The following is a 16,923-nucleotide window of genomic DNA, read 5'->3' on the forward strand; positions in this document are numbered from 1 at the left end:
GTAGAATTTCCTTCACTTTCAGTCTTTAAAGCATAAAAGCCTTGTACTTTTTTATTGGTAAACTATATTTGCGATGCAGAATAAAGATAAGTTAGGTAATTAACACTAAAACTTTAACATTGATTCAGAACTGTGGTTTTTGGAAATGTACTTAGTAACTTCAATAACCTATTTTTAATTTTGCATCAATAACTTTGAAAGAAACACTGTGGTTATAAACTCTGTAGTTGGAAATTTCATCTCAGCCAATAGTGAATAAACAACATTTATTGAGTTTTTCTTGAAGGCGTACAACATTATTTAACTTGTTCCATGGCCTCTCATTTCCTAAGCCATGCACACAAAAGTGGAGAAATCACACTAATAGAAATTGTACAATAACGTAGAGATTTACTGAACTAGAATAATAAATTATTCTTTGTATAGGATCAAAGACGTTTTACACCCACCTCCCACTTCCATCTGTCCCTCTTTTTTTCTCTCCCTCGCGTATATATGGTACACACTTTCATACAGTGGATGTCAACTGATTGCTATTATGAAAATATCTTTCCACATTTCCAGGAAGAAATGCATCATTATACTGTGTTCTGGATTATGGTAGGTCACTGTGAAGATTACTGATAACTGAAAGTTGTAATCCAGAACACTACAGGGAGAAAATGAATTGGACATGAATAAATAACCCCTTGGAAATCGCATGGCATTTCCTTCACAGTTTTCTTTTTTTCTGTCTCTCTGATTCTTCAGGCCTTCCCATTTCTCCTTTAACAAGCACTCAATCCTGAATGTGCTGCAGAAACTGTCCTGGGCACTTATCTCGTGACGGACATAGGTTTAGTTGAGGAGGAAAAAAATCTAAGCAAATAAATTGCAAAAGAAGGTAAATTGTTTTACATTAAAAAAAATTGCCAGGTGGATTTCCAATTGTACCACCTAGAAGTTTTTTGCATTTTTATTTATTTATTTTTTAGGTTTCTTTCATTGGGGTAGGTAATAGGGTTTATTTATTTATTTTTAGAGGTGGTACTGGGGATTGAACCCAGGACCCTGTGCAGGCTGGGCATGTGCTCTACTGCTTGAGCTATACCCTCCCTTGCCACTTACTATTTTCATTAATGAGGTGCTATTCTAAATTAGCATTTTTTGACAACTAGACACTAATCAAAAAAAGGAAACAGTGTGATTTTTATTCAAAACTACCCACTTAAATTGTTGTATTTTGGATTTTAGAGTCTAAGAGCTAAGTTGCATCACCTTCTAAATTGGAATCAGATTATTTGGTTAGGCAAATGCAGGGAAGAAATTTTAAAATCTCTTTCTTATTAAGATACATATACCATATGTTTCCATTTCAATGATTATTCTTATGGAGAAATGTTGATAATCTTTAATAAATTACATTTCATTAATAACATTTATATAACACTATACATCTGTGATAACATTCTTTCTGAAACATTTGCAAGTGAAATAATTAAATAATTTGATATGGTCACTAAAGTTTAGTTATTTCAAACATTTGACTTCAAAATGTTTATAGCAAATCAACGAAGACTAATTCTACCTGGGCTCAGTCTCCTAGTGATCAGTTCTGTGTGCTTCCCATTAAACTAGACCAATACTAGAGTTTTTGGATTTTCAATTCCTATTGCCATAGTGCCATATGTATACGTTTGCCTTAACAAAATGCCACAAGCTGGATGGCTCAAACAATAGAAAAGTTTTGTTTCACAGTTTTCAAAGTCTGAAGTCAAGGTGTGGACAAGGTCATTTCCTTCTGAGGTCTGCGAGGGAAGGATGCGTTCCAGGCCTCTCTCCTTGGCTTGTAGATGGCTGTCTTCATGTTCACATGGTGTTTTTCTGTGTTTGCCTATGTACAAACTTCCCCTTTTATAAAGACACACATCAGATTAAAGTCTACCCTAATGATCTCATGTTAACTTAACTAATTACTTTTGTAACAGCCTTATTTCCAAACAGGGTCATTTTCTGAGATACTGGAAGTTAAACTTCAACACATGGATTGTAGGGGGACACTATTCAACCTACAATGCCATGGAATTTTGTATTTCAGTCCTTCTTTCGTGGAAATAAATTTGAAATAATGTCATGACCTTTGGGTCTTTGGTTTCTCATTAACCTGAGGACAACAAATCAGCAATTTTAGAAACAAAATGTTGAGCAAGCCCTTGTCTCTGTGAGCCTTGGCTTAGACATCTTTCAAATGGGAAAGACAATCATGACTAACAAGACTACTGTGACTGGTTTTTAAAATAAATTGTAAATCATAAAGCACAATATAAATGTTTTATCCACTGATGGTCAGCTTTGTACCAGTATTGGCACTATAACAGATGCAATCGGACTTACTCTGAAATAATGAGAAAAATGTAACTGTATACTGATCTAGCAAGCATTAGTTAACAGGTCAGTAGAATCCATCCCCGGACCACTAAGAGTTTCAGCAGGTATTATTTTAGTCCTCTTGAATTAATTTGACATTATACTTCAAGTCATATGCAGTTTACTATGTAATTACGAACATGCATTTCAAGGTTAATTCCTTCAAAATGATATATTAATCAGGCATATAATTTTTTTATGTGTACACATTATTACCTAACAAATGGGACACTCATTTGAGCCCTGCCCAGTATTGCATATCCAGCTTGGAACTTTGAGTCATGGAAGTATACATCAGTCTAGCATATATATTTGAAAGTGAGGCTTGTTATCATTTAAAAATGGCTGCTCTTGTTTTTTGATACTTGACAGCACATCAAGTCATTTTTATTACAGGCTGAGTCTTCGGGGAGCATATCTTCTTTCCTAAAAACTGGCAAATCAAATTAATAACTAGAAGTGCTATTAAATATATCTTCCTTCTTTATAGATGTTTTAAGTGGTAGTTTGTAAAATCTATCAAGAGATCCAAAATAGCATTACTAAGACATATACATACCTGTAATCCATGAAGGTGAATTATGATTGATACAGGAATTAAATGCAGAAATGTCTGATAAACATTTGTGGAAAATGAGTATAGTTTACAATGATTTTAATAACTTATGAAACATTTTTTATTGAGCAAGAATTGAGTTTTCTAGAGTTTCAAATAGAAGGATTAGAAACTGGAAGCAAATACAGTTTATTTCAGATTTATAGTATAAACACTATAAGCACTAAGAGATTTCAGAATGAAAAAAAAAAAATGGAGCACCAGCTCAAGGTAAGAGTAGGAGTGCAAGAGCTAGACTTGGCAGAGAGCAATGAAGAAAAGAGGTGGAGTTTTATATGGTTTGCAAAATTAGGTCAATTCATTTGTTAATTGCTTTTTTCTTTTGAGAGGTCTTTTGAGAGAGTTTAATATATTATTTTAAGAATAAAATATCTTTCTTCTCCCATTCTCATATTTGATCATTAAAATTTTTAGTATCAAGGGAAACTTACCCTATTCCACCTTGAATCAGCTAAATTATAGAAATAAATTATTTATCTGTAACACAGAGCTCACATATTTCTCTAATAACTGTCAAGTTAGTGAATTTCAAAGTAAAAGAGGATTTGAAATGTATATTATATGCTATTTACCTTCTCTTGTTTTTCAGTGGTCTGCATGAGGTTGTTAGTGGAATAAACAGGTCCATAAATGGAATGAATTGTTTTAGAACTTAGCACAACATGTTTAATTGAATGCTGAAGGATAGTACTAATATTCTACTACAATCATTAAGAATAAATATAGATGGTAATGATGAAGAAGCAAGAGTAGAATTTTTTATTGGTAACATCTCAGAGATATCATACATAACAACATTCAGTAATAAAGATACAATTTCTATTGTGAAAATCCACATTGTGATGATAGCATTTTAATAAATAAAAAGATTTAAAATAACTAAATCCATATAAAATATATATTTTTAAGGATACTAAATAGTAATTCATAGTATGTGTTTAATAACAGTTCTGCTGTAAGTAGTCAGTTTCCTCTAGTATTTAATCTATGTGCCAATAAGGACTCTGTGTGTTTTGTCCTCTGTTGTAAATCCAAAGCACATAGACTAGGATCTGTTGCTAAGTCAATACACAATGACTAGTAGTTGATAATCAACATTCTGATTGTCACAAAATTGAACACAAATTTATAGAATATGAAATATGAACAAGTTGACTTGAATAAAATTATTTGTTAGTATTAATTACAACTTTAATAAACTATAGTTATTTAAGAACATATATTTTATTATGTATATATATATAAAGTTTATCCATAAATTATAATGAATTTGGAATCAAAAATAGGATTTGGAATCAAAAATAGGATTTAATATTGACCTTAGGCTCGGCTCATTTTGTGCTATATCTCTTTTTTGGCTCTTGTGAATTTTGGAAGTATTTTTGAGAATATCTACCTGGCCATATTCACAGAAATATTAAATATCTGTACAGTAGACTATGTATAAGTACTTAAAGCACATAGTCTATATAAAACATAAAAATGTATATGCATATATTTGACAATGAATGAGTTACTCATCTAATTGTAGATAATAGAAGATAACATTGATATTTTTTTCCAGGAAGGTGGCTTCTCTGGTTACTTAGGTCTTTTCAGTGACAGATATTTTGTGCTGTCTAAATGGGAAAGGACTGTATCCGGAATTAGTGAGTTCTTTGTACTGGCACTGTCAAAATCAAATCTGGGAAACAGATACTTACATCTGGGATATTCAGTAGGGAGAAGGATAGTAACATCAAACATAAAATGGTATAGAACAGTGGTTTCCAAGTTGTATTCTATGAATTTCTAGAGATTCTTTTCTGGTTGCCAAAGGTCCTCTTTGGGAAGGAAGAGTCAAGCAGATAGTCCTCTGTAGCCTGTATTCATGTTTTAAGCAGAGCAGATTGACTGTACCTACTTCATGTGTTGGACTGGATTTATCCTGAGGAAAGTCGTACATGGTTATTTAAGCATAATGGCCACTGTATTAAAGAATATTTCAGGGCCTTTCTAACTTCGAGATTCCGTAATTCCACTCATGCACAAAATAAAGGTATCATTTGGTTGTATACGTAATCTGTTATCTCCTCCTTCTTTGAGTATACATTTCCCTCCCTACAGGAGGATAATATTACCCCTCTCCTGTGAACCATAGACAAGTTAAAGCTTGATAACACTGAATTTGAAGGTGTTTTTGAGAATATCTACTTGGCTATATTCATAGAGACACTAAATATCTGTACAGTGGCCTATGTATAAGTTATCTGAAAATGCATATAGCCTGGAATAAAACATAGAAATATGTATGCATATGTTTGACAATAAATGAAGAGATACCCTAAAAGGGATTAGTAAAATGTATATTATACAATACCTACCACTAAGGTAATATGTGAAAATGCTATTCATTTTTAATGGTTTGTTTTTGAACAATTTCAAAACTTAACAGTTGTAAATACAACACAAAGTTGTTTTTTTTTTTTCCTGAAACATTTGAGAGTACGTTGCTAACCGGATGCCCTATCACTCCCAAATTCTTTAATATGTGTCTCCCGTGACTAAGTACATGCTCCCACATAACCACAGCATATTGTATTGAAATATGATGGTCATTTCATCCTTAGATTCTACTCAAGTTTTATCAGTTATCCTTATATTGTTGCCTAATTAATCAGGTTCAGAATCCCCTATGTCATTTACTCATCATGACTCTCAAGTTCCATTCAGACTAGGATAGTTACCAGTGTTTCCTTGACCTTTATGACCTTAAAACTTTTGGAGTGTAAGAAAATCATTTTGTAGAACATTCCTCAGTCTCAGTTTATCTCATGCTTCCTCATCACTATCTATACAAGTTATGCATCTTTGCCAGAAATATCACAGAAGTGATGCTGAGCTCTCCATGCATCTTATTATGTGGCATGTGATTTCTGTGTTTCCTGATACTGATGATGGTCACTTTGATCAGTTTAGTGGGGTCTGCCAAGGTTCTCCATTAGAGAGTTACTCTTTTCTTTAGCAATAGACATGTATTTTGTAGACAGGTACACTGAAACAATGCAAATAGCCAAGTTCCTCATCAAACTTAATTTATTCGATTTCTTTATTTTTATCAATATGGATTCATGATTTCCTATTTTATTCCATGAGTTAAAATTAATGAATATAATACAATATTATATATCAACTGCACTTCAATAAAAAGATAAAGTCAACTAACATTACTTATGTAGCCGGTTGGGAGAGCCCCTTTAGTTTACTTCTCTAATCTTACCACCTTCGATTTCTCACCCTGCTCAGGTTGCAACGCCCAGAGCTGGTAACTGACTTTTGTCTTCTGTGGCTCCGCAGCTCAGTCCTGCTTATGCACATGCCTGCACTGCTGTGTGCCTCTGAAGAGTTTTAGGACTGAATTGCTTAGAGTGCTAAAAAGAATGATAGGATAGGAAAGAGGAAGAAAAACCATTTTAATTTTTATATTAAAATGTTATTTTGTTGTTGATTTGGAAAGTTAAAAACTTTTAAAAACCATTTTAATGTTCTTTGAGAGAATAGTGAATGTGATGGTGGTGGTGGTGAGTGTGTGTGTGTGTGTGTATGTGTGTGCATTTTCTCCCAAAGAGGAGTGCGTCACAATTACATATATTTTATTGTTAAGATTTATAGGAAACTAAAATTGAAAAAAGAAAAAAGAAAAATACCACCACTTAGCCAAGCCTGGAATATTAGCCATCTATCTATAGCTCCTATGATAATAAAATTATATTCCCATTTATAGCTTAAAACTATCAGAATCATCTTTGAACTCTCTCACTCCTTTATTTTCTACAAAATTCTGCTAGTTTCATGTTTGCAGTACTATTTGTATCTTTTTTTAATTTTCATTTATTTTCCTTCTGAACCTTGGTCTGCTGCGGTGCCGCAAAACTGGTCTTCCTACTACAATCTTTTTGCCTTTATCTTGCATTGTGCTACCAAATTAATGTCTTCTGCTTCCTACTGCTGGGAGAATAAAGGCATTCTACAACCTTCAGGCTCTTTTTCTAACTTACCTATTCAGTCTTTTCTTTCTCACTCGTCTCTTTCAAAATTGGTCACTCCAGCCAAAGTAAAGGCTTATTGTTCCTTTTGAAAATCCTTGGATTTTGAGGTTTGTATCTTTTCTTCTACTTTCATCAGTGACATTCTTTTCTTTAATTCTCCATTTGCTTAGATCTTCCCCCAACATTTAAAGACTAGTTCAACTGCAGTCTCCTCTATGAAATGTTCCTCGGAGTCTCCTGAGTAGAAGTGCATTCAGCCAATTTTTAACCAAATGAGATGTATTATTTCCCACTATGTATTTTATTTTTTTAATTTATCAACTACTTAACATTTAGAATGTGCTAAACAGTATTCTCAGTGCTTCACAAATGCTCACTAATCTGCTGCTCAGAACCACTCTGAGAGAGGCACCCTTGTTAATCTAATTTTAAATATGGGGAAACTAATCCACATAGTTTTTAAACAATTCAAATCTACACAGTTTGACTCGTGAGACCATGTATTTAAATTTTCCTCTGTGTGGCTGATGTTATTTACATATAGTTTTACCTCTTTCACAAAAATATAAAGGGAAAAAAAAATCTATATCTCAGTTATTCCCCTCCCCAGAACCTAGCTAACTGCATTGCATTTATAAGGCATTCAACTCATTATTTTAGTATATAGATTATTTGTACATGAATCAATGATTTCATTAGGAATTGCAGCATGGTTAATTTCTAACTCCAAATGTCTGCAGAAATGTATTATCATCAACTGTGTGGCTGTTTCAAATACAATTAACTTAAGAAAGTCAGGATAAATGATTTTTTTTTCATTTTATTTAAAAATGCTTAGAATAACTAGCTCACACCGCAAACAGCCTCTAATTATTGATGGATGGATTGGTTGTTTCAAATTATCTTTATGCATTCATGGGTGATTACATTTTGTAAGTGTTTAAATTAATGACAATTGTTGTTCTTTTTTTTTGTTGAAAGTACATTATCTTAGGAAAGTGGGAGCTCCTTCCAACTGGTTCTTGTGTCCTATGGACACAGCTCTTGTGGTTTTATAACCACTTCTACGAAGAGCCCTGATTTCTTTTTAGGAAATGAGATTTAGAAACCGTGATTTGGGTAATGGGAGATGAGGAGGGCTCATTTACTGCCTTTTTACTAGACAGATACAGAAAAGATGTTTTAAGAGGAAAATTAATCAGAAGTTCATGTAGGTATATCCATTTTAAACACAAGGATGCAGTATTTCTTCATGTCTATAGGGCCACAAGTTAAATTATTTTAGTTGGCACCACTTTGTTGTTTTTGCTAGAAAATAATAAGGAAGAAAATAACCAAAGGCAACAATGGAAGTCAGGTGCATAGTCTGCTGACCACCACACAGCTAGAACCTCAGGTCCGAGTTCTCACTCTGAGAAATCCAGCCATATGAAAAGTATTATGCTACTATGTTAATTCTAGCTATGTCTCAGGTCAAACCCAACTCTGCTCATATTATTAAGGAATTATTAAAAAGCAAATTTTCAAGGATAACCTTAGCTAGTATTTGCTTATAATATCAGAATATAAAAATACTTTTTCATAATATACCCAAAGATTATGCTAATTTTTATATATGCATAATGTGCTTTTCAAATTTTTCAAGTTACTGAATCCTTTATTGAGATAAAATTTTACATAAAAGCCCAATGAACAAACGAATGAAAGCAGAACTACTCTAGTTGGGGAGGTTTTTATGTAAAAACGTATTTCAATAATGTTGCCTAGAGCCCTTCCCACTTGGAAAATCATGTTACCAAAATCAATTTAAATAGGGAAATAAAATGAAAAATAAGCCTTTGGTTTTGAAATCAGAATGACCAGGGCCTAAATTGTTCATTCCACTTTCTGGTTCTGTAAATCAGGAAAAAATTATGTAATCTATCAGAGACATGACTTCTTTATGTATAAATTCGGAATCTCAGATGAAGATTTTATTATGAAAATGCAATACAATAATGGTTTTGAAAGCATTTTATATATTGTAAGTTTTCAGATAAGTGCATATTGTAATTGCTTATATACTGAGTTTTAATTCCCATTAACATTTTTAATCCTGATCCTCTCGGATTAAGAACCCTCCCTTCCTCCTCCTCAAAAGGAATCTTACAGGATTGTCACATACACTCAGTTCCCAAGCAAATCTGGGACACTTGTGACTACCTAGGGCTCCCCTCTTTAAGTGTAAGTGTGAGGCATTTATTGGTAAAAGATGTTCGCTCTTACCACTGACTAAATCATTCTTTGTGAGTTACTGTGTAGTCAGATGCAAGAGTGCACCTCCTGATGTTTTAGGACTTAGGATATTTCATACATTCCTATAAACTCATCACATCTCTAAGTTCTTTGCAGCATATAGCATATGTATAAGCTATTAAGAAAAATCTGACCCAGGAGATAATGTTACCCTCAAACATGATTTAAATCTTTGATAGGAAATACATTTTGCATGAGATAATAGAACCAATGAAACCTCTTTTAGGACCATTTCACTTACAAGGTGATCTCACAGCGGCTGTTTTAACTACCTCGGGGATGTGAATAGGCGTCCACGTGTTTGGTTAATAAACAGCATATGGAGACCACATGTAGATACCGCTTCCTATTCCTGGGTTTATGTCTGATGTCTTCCTTACTGCTATCATTTGTTGAATTCAAAAAAAAATGGAAGTAAAATTATCCTAATAGAAGGTTGGAGAGATTATTCCAGATGTTGTATTTTGGAAAAGTAAGAAGCTTTTCAGCTTGCGGTAATTGCAAGCTGGAAAGCTTAATAAACATACGAGATGCCAACTTCACAGAATATTTAACATTAACTCTATTTAAGTACAAATCATTTAAATTACTTTATTGTTAATAACACTTCTAAGACTTAAATAACAAATTATTATTTTATAGTTATTCATTCCCCCAAAAGAAAATGGGACCAGGATCTCTCAATAATGAAGCTGAACACTGAATGTAAATACAGCATTGACAAAGAAGATGGCCTGAGCGTGTCCTGTCTTTGATATAAAGACAATTGCTGCTTCATCTTGGGGAGGGATGGAAATGTGAGCTATCTTGATTGTGGTAGTGGTTTCATCGGTGAATACATCTATCAAAATTCATCAAATTGTACATCTGAAATATGTGTACAGGAGTCATACCATCATAAAGGTGTTTAAAAAAAAAGACAAATGCTGCTTAAGCATCTCGAGTTTCTAGCATTATTTATCTCTGATAACACTTCTTGGAAGTTTTGTGCTTTAATAAAATGCTTATAATATAATCCCAAGATTAAAGCTAATTTGCTTGTAAATATCTATTTTCTTAATGTATTATTATTGTTACGATTGTTTTAGAAGATGGTTAGCAGGGCAAAAATTTGTGTAGTAACCCATGTAATTAGGCAAACAAATGCTTAACCTGAAATAAACTGTTTAACAGTACAATTATCTTTAAAACAAAGAAAATAAAACTTTTTTCTCATTTTAATCGCAAATTTCAGGACTTGTTTTTCTTTGTCAATTATTATTAGATTTGTAATGTAGCCATCCAATCTTGTAAACACTTGATGTCAATCCATTCAATAAATACAACACAGTATTTTGGGGAACAAGAAAATAATAGCAGAAATAATCAAAAGTGAGAACTATTAAACTTATTATGATTTATTAGTCTTTCCTTTGACAGAGTCTAATGGTAGGTAAACATTAAGGGAATATAAGAGAAAGTATGCAGCCTGAAAGGGGGAGGCCACCTGAAAAATAGGAAACTTCCACTTTAGCAGATAAATAGCTGGTACCTGAAAGGCGGAAAATAAACTAGCTTGGTTGCTAAGGGCAACTCTAAATGCTACTTCTTCAAGTATGCCATTGTACTGGAAGATTCATGTCTGTGCTCTGCTATTTATCTATCTGCAAGTGATTAAGATGATGCTATTTTAAGTCAGACATTCACACAACTGTCAGCAATCTTGAGTTGTGAAGCGGAGAACATCAGCACAGGGGCTTAAATTCTATACCTTAAGCGAAGCCCAAGGCACAAAATGAAAGACAGTGAAGGCTAGGGACATGAAGAAATGTGGGCCTCTTATCAAGGGGAATGTCGCCCTTGTCAGGTGAGGCTGACATTTGCTGGAAGGGAACAGGATGCCCATCCGTTTTGGTCAAAATGCAATCACTGTACAACAGAAAATTACCTGAGATTAACTTGACATATTTGTTGTTTTGCAGCTCTTTGTCTAGTTACCATACATAAAGTTTGCAAACTAAGTCATGGATGTAAAAATAAATCAGGTTTAAGTTATAATAAAAAATTTATAAGGATGTCTTACATCTGTTTAGTTATTATTAGGACTCCTAAAATAGTGTAATGTTTGGCTGAATACTATTTCAAACGATATTTGCAATTTATTTTAGATAATATTCCATGGAATGTAAATGTTTATAATTATATCTTGTCCAGCTTTGAGATATTATTGGGAAATAAAAATTGTATATCTATTAAAGGTACACAACGTAATGTTTTGATATACATACACATTGTGAAATGATTACCACAGTCAAGTTGATTAACATACCCATCAACTTACATAGTTGGTTTTTCTGGTTTTCATAGTGATAACCCTTAAGCTCTACTTTCTCAGCAAATTTCAAGTATATGCTGCAGTATTAATTAACTACTGTCACCATGGATACACTAGATCTCCAGAATTTATTCATCCAGTAAAACTGAAACTTGGTAACTTTTAACCAAAATCTCCTTATTTCCCTCACTTCCCAGCCCCTGGCAACTACCATTCTCCTCTCTGCTTCTATGAATTCGATTTTCTTAGATTCCACATATAAGTGAGGTCATGCTACACTTCAACATCCTAAGCATTTAATGGTGTTGCTCTTACAGAAGGCGGAATGTTGATCAGTGTTGAAAAAAGAAGACGACCAATTCCACTTTTCTAGTGAGATCATGGTCACCGAAAAAATTTCCGTTACAACTGTGGCATCTGGTATTTTCTATATGAATAAAAGGTTGTCAGGTTACACGGTGGAATGGTCGTTACCTGTAGACTGTGTTTTCCATTCTGCCACCAGAATGTGCGTTGATTTGAAAGCAGACCTTCCTTTCACTTTGTTTCCCGTGAACCATGCCAGTCAATGCTGTAGACAAGATATTTTCATCTGTAGTGCCTCAGCCACATTAACTTAGACATTAAATTTCACAAAAATAACTTGACTCCTATCCACTGTAATCTAAAAAGCAATTCTTAATTTTAGTATGAAAATAATATAAGGGCTGTAAAAGGGAATTTCCCAGATATGGAATAAAGCTTAGACATAGTCTGTATGTAGCATAAATAAACTTAACATCAAAGTTATCACTTTGCTTTGCACCTGCAAACAGATTAAGTCACCAGCAGACCGCTGAGCACAGATGTGATGTGCTCAATTCATCTGAGACCCCTACACAGAATAAACTGCTCTATTTACTTCACCATGAAGACTCTGAGTGGATCTTTATGAAGCTTTTGACAGAATGAACTTTTCTACATCCCTAAAAGTAGTTAAGTCCAAATTCAGTCCCATTGTTTGTGCCAATGAGATACAAAAAAATCTGTGGTAATACTTGGTACATCAAAATTGATGGATCTGTCCTCGAAAAGCTGATAAAAGAAGCATATTATATAATAATGTTCTGTCCTTAATAAAAGGGTGATATAGCTGGTTCCAGTGAGGCATGGGGAATTGATTTTCTTTAACAAGTTCAGCAGGCAACTCCAACCTTAGAACAATGGAACAAATACTTGTGTCAGAGCAGGAGTTTGGAGGGTAACTTTAAGAGGTGTGGCTTCTCCTAAACCACACTCAGAATCTTACTCAATAGGTCTTTTTGGGACCCAGAAATCTGAATGCCTGACAACCCTAGATCCCCAGGTGTTTCATTTGCAGTCAAAGTTTTATAGACAGAAATTTTTATTAAAAATCAGGTTTACTGAAGTATTATCTACATAAATAAAAATCACCCTCTTTAAGAGTATATTTCAAAGAATTGTGTAACCATCAGCATTAACAATATAAAGAATAGTTTCTTTGCCCCAAAACTTTTCCCCCTGCTGCTTTGCTTTCACTGCCTCTTCCTGCCCCAAACATCTGAAAACCACTCATTTATATGTTTGTCATTACAATTTTGCCTTTTAGACAGTGACATATAGAGAGTCTTCCTGTATGCATCTTAAGTATTTTTTCACTAACGTTATGTTATTGAGATTCACCCATATTGTTGCATGTATCAGTAATTCACTTATTCCGTTTGGTTACAGAGTAATATTTCATCTTATGAGTGTACCACGTTTCTTAATTCATTCACAAATATGTGCACACTTAATTTTTTTTTCTGACTTTGACAGTTATGACTAGAACTGCTCTGAGTATTAGCAAGTAGTTCTTTGTACAGACATGTGTTTTCACTTATCTTGGAATTGCTGGGCCATATAGTATGCAGTTGGATGTTCAATATTACAGGAAAGTGCCAAACTGCTGTCCAAAAGGACTATGCCATTTTCTGTCCCTACCAAGCAATGTATGATAAATCAGTTTGCACCACATACTCGCCAGAACATGATATCACTGGCCATTTTGATTTTAACCATTCCAGTGGGTATGCAGGGGCCTCTCATTGTGTTTTAACTTGCATTTCCCTATTGACTAATGATGATGTTGGTCTTTGCATGTTCTTATTGGTGCTTGAGATATTTTCTTTAGTAAAGTGCCCATTCAAATACTTTTTCTATTATTGCAAAGTTGTATTGGCTTTTTACTGTTAGTTTCTGAGTTCTTATTTATTGCAGAAAAACATTTTTAAATTATATGTTTTGAAAAATACTTCAAGAAGTCTGTGGCTTGCAGTTTCATTTTCACTAGTGTTCTTCAAAAAGCAACTTTAATTTTGATAAAGTCTAATTTATCAACTTTCTAAAGTTTGTGCTTTTGATATCGTATCTGAGGAATCTTTGTCTTATAAAACCTTGAAAAAGATATTCTCCTGTTTTTTTCTTCTAGAAGTTTTATAGTATTAGTTCATAAATTTAGATCCACAGTCCATTTTAATTTAATTTTTGGATATGGTGCAAGATAAGGGTCAGGGTGCATGGCAAACCTATGGGGTATCGATTTTTTCTATCACTTTCTGTTGCATAGATAATTTCTACTGAATTATTGTATAATTTTTGTCAAAGTTATCTGATCATATATATTAGGACATATATTTCTGGACTCTATTATATTCCATAGGATGTACATGTCTAGTCTTAAACTAATATCGCATTCTATTGATTACTGTAGCTGTAAAATAGGTCTGGAATTAAAATAGGAAAAACTTTGTTTTTCTTTTCAAAATTGCTTTGGTTTCCTAGGTTCTTTGCCTTTCCATAGGCTTTTTAAAATCAGCTTAATAATTTCCCCCCAAAAAGTGTACTGAAAACTTTATGGGGGAGGTATGGAATTTATAGTTTATTCTAAGAAAAACAGCCATTTAAAAATGTCTTTCAGTTTATGAACACAGTATAATTCTCCATTTATTTACATCTTCTTAACTGTCAGAAATACTTTATGGTTTTTGGTTTAAAGATTGTGTACACCTTCTTATTTTTTAGTGTTTCATGTTTTATTGCAACCACTGAAATCACTACTTTAAAATTTAAATATCCATTGCAAGCTTATAAAAATCAAATCGCTTTTTGTATATTAACCATAAATTCTGTGATGTTGCTACACGCATAAACGGTAGAGTTTTTTGTCAATTCTTCGGGTTTTTTTTTTTTAATAGAAATGTATATATCATGTGAAAATAACAATGCTTTTATTTTTCTTTTCCAACATACATGATTTTTGTTTCTTTTTTCCATGCATTATTGCATTGTTGGGGCCATCAGTTACAATGCTGAATACAAAGTGGATATCTATTGTAGTCTTTTGTTGCTGTGGAACAAACCACCACAGACTTAGTGTCTTCGAGCATCTCCCATTTATATAACTCACAGTTCTGAGGTCCGAAGTTTGAGGATGGCACTGACAGCATCTGAAATCTGGTATCAGCAGCAGGGCTGTGTTGTTTTCTGGAGGTTTTGGAGAAGAATTCACTTCCAAACTCATTTAGGTTGTTGGCAGAATTTAGTTCCATGTGGCTGCAGGAACTAGATCCCCATCGTCTTCCTGGCTATCAGCAGGGAGTGCTCCCAGCTCTTTCAGGCTGCTTTGCATTCATCGGCATGTGGCCCCCTCCAGTTTCAAAGCCAGCAACAGCAATCTCATTAACCTCTCACACTTAGAGGTTTGATATTTTTCCATCTCTGACTTCTAGATTTAAAGGCCTAAGTGATTAGGTCAAGTCCACCTGAATTTTCTCCCTTTAGACTAACTTAAGGTCAACTGATTGTAACTTTACATCTGCAGAATCATCTTTTGCCCCAGAGCATAACGTCATCACAGAAGTGATCTCTCATCGTATTCACAGGCCCTGTTTACTCTTCAGGGGAGAAGTTTATACAAGGGCCAGGCTCACCAAGGGTCATCTTAGAATTCTATCTAACACAACACTCATGCCTTGTTCCTAGTGCTAGGGGGAAATCATTCCGTCTCTCACCATTAAACATGGGCCAGCTACAGATTTTTGGCGGGGGTTATCTGGTTAAGAATTTTTCCTTCTATTCCTTGTTTGCTGAGAGTTTTTATTGTAAACAGTTGCTGAATTTTGTCAAATGATTTTCCTATATCTATTGAGATGATCTGTTATTACCTTTTCAAATTCAGTTTATATAGTAATTCCATTGATTATTTGAAAAAGTATTGATTCTACCTTGTATTCTTGGGATAACTCCACTTGTTCATAATCAATTATCTTCCTTTTATTTTGCTTGATTTTAAATGCTAATATTTTGTCAAAGATCATTGAATTTACAGTCATGAGGTATAGTACTGTGAACGTTCCTTTTTTCCTCTAATGTCTTCAGTTTTGGAATCAAGGTAATGCTGGCCTCATAAATGAATTATGATATGTTCTCTTCTACTGTCTGGAATAGTTTGTGTATAACTGCTATTCTTTCTTTCTTGAACAATTGGTAGAATGCAACATTTAAATCATCTGAGTACGTTTTGTCTGTGAGATTGTAACCAAAAATTCAACGTATTTAATACGTATTAGACTTAGCTGTTTTGCTAGTTCTCCTTGAGTGAGCTTTCATCACTGTATATTTTTATTTAAGTTGTTGAATATGCTGACATAAGATGTTCATAATAGTCACCTATCATCTTCTTCTAAGTGTGTGTAATGTACAGTAATGCCCCCTCTTTCATTCTCAACGGTGGTAATTCGTGCCATCTTAATTTTGTTCCTCATCAATCTGGCTCAAGCTTTATCAGTTTATTACTCTTCATTATAACAAACTTTTGATCCAATTAATTTTCTCTATTGTTTTTCTTACGTATATTTCATTTACTTTTTAAAATGAATGTTTTATTTTATAATAGATTTAGCTTTAAAGAAATATTGCAAAGTAAGTATCGAGAGTCCCCATATACTACAGACTCAGTTTCCCTGCTGATTAACACATTATATTGTTGTCATGTCTCCTTAGCTCTTGGCTGTGATGGTTTCTTAGACTTTCCTTGTTTTTGATGACCTCAACCATTTTCAAGAGTCTTGCTCAGGCATTTTGTATAATGTTCCTCAATTAAGATTGGCCTGATGGCTTTCCTCATGATTAGCCTTGGGTTATGAGTATTGGGAAGAAGATCGCTGAAGTGAAGTGCCGTTCTCATCACATCATAGCCAGGGTAAATGCTGTCCATCTCACTC

Source organism: Camelus bactrianus, chromosome 14 (genome assembly GCF_048773025.1).
Source record: "Camelus bactrianus isolate YW-2024 breed Bactrian camel chromosome 14, ASM4877302v1, whole genome shotgun sequence".
In the NCBI taxonomy this organism is placed as follows: Eukaryota; Metazoa; Chordata; class Mammalia; order Artiodactyla; family Camelidae; genus Camelus; species Camelus bactrianus.